A 6,000-nucleotide genomic window follows, 5' to 3' on the forward strand; every position below is an offset into this window, starting at 1 on the left:
TCTGTTTAGTTAACCTTGTATAAGGTTAACTGATAAATAAAAGCTATTCGTGACATTAGTTTTTAAAGCATCCTCACTTTACTTTTAGTGCCTAAAACTTTTGCACTGTACTGTAGGCCTATATATACATCATATTTTAAAATGCCACTTAAATGTTAATGCTTATATAATATTGATACAATAATATACTGTATATTATAATATAAACCTCTGATAGGGGCAACTCTGCATGATGAGTGCTTTTATTATTGGTATTTTGAGTACATTTTACCACTTATATATTTTTACTTAGGTACAAATTTAAACACAGGGCTTTTACTTGTAATGGAGCAATTTTTAAATACTGATATTGCCATTTTAACTCATATAAAGAATCTGAGTACTTCTTCCACCACTGGTTTATTATTCATGTTGGTTAGGTTGACAGTTTTTGTGTATATGACTGCCATATTAAGTAATTTTGCACAATTTCCATGCACTTGGAGCTTGGCAACAGATGATTTTGCCTCTTTGAAGCTCTGCTGGTTGCCTCGTGCTTTGAAAGAACACAGAAAAACCGTGATTATGGCATTCAACCTCAAATAACCCACCTTTGTAGCAGGGTTTGTAACTGTGATAAAAATTATTCAGTTAATTTTTCATGATGCGTTAACGTTTTTTGTCTTCCCACTTCCCTTCTCCCTCCTCCTTCTTTCTCTCTCAACCCAACCGGTCGAGGCAGATGGCCTCCCACCTAGAGCCCGGTTCTGCTCGAGGTTTCTTCCCGTTAAAGGGGAGTTTTTCCTTGCTGCTGTCGCCAAGTGCTTGCTCATGGGGGAATGCTGGGTCTCTGTAAATTAAAGATTACGGTCTAGACCTGCTCTATGTGAAAAGTGCCCTGAGATAACTTCTGGTGTGATTTGGCACTATATGAATAAAACTGCCTTGACCTGACTTGACACTGTATATGGTATTACAAACTAATACAAAATTTACACAATAAATAAAGAGTCACGTCTGAAATCACGTCCATGTCAGTTGATTCAGGTGTATGATCATGCACATCATTACTACTACTACACAACACTGGACAGATTGCCAGCTCATAAAGTTTAAACAGTCAGAACTTGTTATATGCACTACGCCTCTGGCACATAATCCACTCATAATGTTGAGTGGGATTTAAGAGAATCTACTTCTGTTTGAGCCAGTGGGAGAGTGATAATTACAGAAGAAATTAATGAATGCCCCGCTGAGCCTTAGGAAGGCAAAAGGAAAAAAGAATATTTGGATTAACCTACTGAATGAACATTTAGTATTCCTTAGCCACCCATGCACACTGCTAATAATGGCGCATCAAAGCTCCAAGGAACACTTAATAGTATAGCCACCCTAAACACAAATATCTGCAAATAGTCTTGAATATTTCATGAAGTCTTTAATGCTCAAGACTGGAGGGAAATTTTTCTTATCAATTTACTGTGATGATTTCTGCCAAAGGAAAACTAACTGAATTCAACTTCATGCAGTTTTACTTACTTCCCTCTGATCTTTATGGGAACAGATACTGCATGTGACTCTCTCTATGTGACAATGAGCTTTTCATTGTTGTTTGGAAGATGTCATTTAAATACTTGAATTACGTTTGTCCTCAGGCAGTAAATGAGATGCTAAAATGAGCTGCTTGTCAACGTCGCCAGGAGTCAGAAAGGCAAGCATTTTCAGGGCCGCCTCTCTGACAGCAAGGGAAGACAGATTATTTTCTGCAGAGGTGTCACACTGCCACATGCTCTTCTAGACACATGCAAAACAACAAATATAAAATAAATAAAGTATTGTCTTTAATCACAAACATTTTCTCTGTGACTTCCAGTTATAATACTGTTGTGTGTCAAGTTCCCTTTATATCTGTGTCTGATTATCCAGCCAAAAAGCCATCATCTCACAGCTGCAATAGGTTGCATCTGGACTCTTTGCTATCCATAGCACAATACATCACAACATTATTTTTACCTTGGAATTTTGTATTTAGGTTTTTTTTTGTTTATCTGTTTGTTTTGTTACCACCTGCATTAACTTATGTAATTGTTGCACATGAAGAACTGACTAAGCTGAAGGGTGATCTGGATCAGCTCTTTCTGTCAGAGCAAAGTTTCTGGCACAGGTGTGCAATATTCTCTGCCTTTGTCTCTGCATGATGTCATTCAGTTTTAGTCAAATGAAGGACAGTCAACTGCTCAGTCACCTGTTCAGCAATGCAGACAACACACTGGAGCTTATTCTTGAGACAGGAGGTTGCAGTGCTAAACCTGAGACTGCAGTCTGATGTGAGGGTACTTTCTGTTACTGAACTGCACAATGGGCAGGATATTCACTAATGGCCTTTGATTTTACATATTTTCATCCTCATTTAATGCTGCTGGTGGTGGTAGACCCTTAGAAATTGATCAGCCAGTGGACTGGCTAGATTAACATATACAAATTAACAATATGATTGTAGATTAAGGTCCTATTTGGTTTAAGCTGTTTATTTGAATATGTCTATGGAAATTTATCCTGAGATTGAGTTTCCCTGTTGCCATAAACCAATAAACTGAATGAATAATCACAGATTCCTGTTTACCCAAAATGTCACCCTCACAGACAGAAATCACAGTAATATATAGAAGAGTACAGCCATCCTGTCTGACATGAGAGGGCTGCCCTTAGACAAGAGAAAGACATGATAATCCAAAAATGAAACCACGGTAAATGGCTGACATAAAAATGTATCCATGTTATGGATTAAGAATAGTAGTAATGTGTTTTAATATGTGTGAGGCAGCTACAAAATGAATACATTAACTTGTTTACATGACACACAGCAAAGTTACTGTAGTGTGGATGAGCAGGCAGTTTAGTGCTGAAAGGATTAGTCAATTAATTGATTAGCTGCTCAACCAGAAACTAATCGACAACGGTTTTATCGGTCAGATAGACATTTGTGTGTGTGTGTGTGTGTGTAGATAGGTAAATATTGTATTTGAAATGGATAAATACACATTTATAAAAAAGAAAAACTAAGCACCAAGCACAAACTTGTTCACAAAGGTGTACATACTATTGTACACCACATTTATAATAAATAATAATCTACAGACAAACTGTAGATATGTGCAGAAAATGTGTGTACGTGTATGTAGAATATCTGGATTGATGCTATAATGCTGTTATATAGCATTGTAAATTGAATACCTTTGGTTTTTGGACTGTTGGTACAATTACACAACCAATTTGACATTTGGACACTTTTTACTCTTTTTACATTAGTTTACTTAGTTAGTCTATAAGATTAACTAAGTAAACTGATTGATAAAGAAAATTCAGATATAATTTGTTTTTATGAACGTGAATTTTTCTCATTACATTTTTAAGTGTCTTCACCTCAAGGTCATTAATGGAACAGTATGATCTAAAAATTTCCACCTCTCTTCTCAGCTCAAACTTATTTTTGTAGCTGAAACTCACAAGACAAGTGTTGTTCATAAACTTAAGAAGCTTGATGGACAAGATAGGACATACAATCATGGATTTACAGTGAGCAGTGGAGAGGAAAATAACACACATCCCTGCGTTACACCTGTGCTTGCAGCCTGGGGCTTGACAGGTAGCTGCCTTCGATCTGTCAGGAAGTCCCATATCAACCCACTCATTGAGGGTGCAATGTACAGCTGCAACAGATTGCTGTGGAGCAGGTACAGGATAATAGTGTTGAAAGCAGAGATGAAGTTCACAAATGGGATCCTGGCATAGAAACAAGAAGCCAAAACTACAGAGCCTCTGTTGTATGTGTATACTCAACTAGGATATGTAGGCAAAGTAGGGTTTGAAAAAGCAGGTCTATAACACTCTGGAGATTAGCCAGTATCAGGTTTCATTCTCACAAAGATGGGTACCAGCAGTCTGAAGGCATTGCGGAGAGTAAGAATGTCCTTATGTCCAAAGTAATGGCAACTTTCTGGTGAGAGTGGGACTTTTGAATGTGGCCAAATGCCATCAAAAACCAAAGAACATAAAGCTGCGATTAAAGTGGAAATGTAGACTATGCCATCATTATACGAATAGAAACCCTTAGTTTAACTGTTAAAAAATTCTTCCTACTGACCATTAAAGAATAGAGACCGGAGCCGAAGAATTTATTTTCTTGTACAAGAAGGAGTGTTTCACAATGCAACACACAGGATGAGGTTACAAAGAAAAAGGCTCCCAGAGGAGCGCCTACAACAGGGTTTTATACATCTTAAGTGGGCGTTACAGTTCTTTTCTTAATCTATCAAAATACAGACTTATAGATAACGTCATGTCTGTTTTCAGTTCTCCTGTCCAGGAGCCATCTTGCCCAACTGACCCCCAGATGACATGTCTCACCCTGTCTCCAATGAATTTTAATTTCTACATCTTCCTCTTTACAAATATAATACTGAACTTCCTTTAACCTTAGCTGATAAGTCTGCTGATGTTGCAGAGTTGCAGTACAAGACAGGAACAATTCATCATGATCTAAATAAAATAGTAACACTCATACATAGTGCAATCATAATTTTTATAACATTAACTATTTCCAAATATATGTTGGAGGAAGCATAATTACTGAATGACTTATGTTCACTGGTAAGATTTTTCCCATCCAGAAGTCATAAGTACGCTGTAATAAACTGCTGTAAAAATACAACCAAATTCTATACTGTAAATTTTAACGCTTTTTTGAGCGCTACAAAATCAAGAACACATATTAACAGTAGGCTACTGTACTATTTGACAGTAAAATATAGTATTTTCATTTTCACTGCAGCAGTAATGGAGGCACAGAAGCAACATGCAACCATGAACAACATCTGGTTACCCAATTAGCAACTGCGTTTAATTTTTGCTAACATTAAACTGATATAATCCTAGCAAGCACTTGGAGCATTTTCAGGTAGAGTTCTTCAGTTGGAAGTTTGAATTACGGGTATTTAAACAATATTTTCACTTCTGCTTGCAAGTCAAGTTTAACTACATATCAGTGAATGCTAATAATCTATACCTACACCTTATGAGCCCCAAAAGACAGAGTGGTAATATTGGTTGTCTAAGCTCAACCCAAGTGTGTTCCTAAGCTGTAGCTAGGTTTCTGCAAAGATACTGTAGTTTGTTGCCAAGCTGTACTAAAAGCTAGTGATAATAATATGTGATTTTCCAGGCAATGCTGTTTGTTTGTACAAGTGTTACATGTTGTTTTCAGGTGCTTCATTGTGATTAACCCTGAGAGGGGAACAGAGGCCAACCAGGCGAAAGTGAAGCTTAAGAAGACAAACAAGCTCACAGTGAATCCTTGTCACCACTCTTCTGAAGAACTTGACGTCACTTCATGAAGGTAAGTTAGGTGTCCTTGTTTAAAATGTTTCTCGCTGCCATTCAACTGTTTCATTTCTTTTTCTCTCACTGTGTGCTCGATTTTCATTCTTGTTTTTTTCTCACTCAGTGAGCTGTGAGCCTGGAAGCCAACCCTCTGCCAATTATAACAGAGGACGTTTGAAGGCATTACCAACTGTGTATCCTGCAATCTGTTCATTTGTGCTTTTATATTTTTTTAATATTTTATTTTATTCTGTTGCTGTTTAGACTCATGACTAAGTTTTGCTGGCAGCTCGGGATATTATAATTAACAGATATACATTGAATGATTTTTTTCAAACACGTATACTGAAATTTATTTGGCATATTTGAATGCTTCTGAATAAGTGTTCAGTTCCATAAAGCTGTCACTTGTCTCATCCTCTTTTGTGATGGATGTTATGGTAGAGGGGTTATGACTTTTTAAATGTAAAACTGAGCAGATCTCATTACTGGACCAGTGAGATTGAAGACACATTGTTATTTACAGTATATGTCTGCAATTTATGGTTGTTTTCATTAATATGAATAAGAAGAAAACTTTTCAGTTGTTTACTCAAACATTTACAGTAAGAAACTGTTAATGTAGATTACAATAGCAACATA

This window comes from Thunnus albacares, chromosome 5, assembly GCF_914725855.1.
Source record: "Thunnus albacares chromosome 5, fThuAlb1.1, whole genome shotgun sequence".
Classification (NCBI taxonomy): domain Eukaryota; kingdom Metazoa; phylum Chordata; class Actinopteri; order Scombriformes; family Scombridae; genus Thunnus; species Thunnus albacares.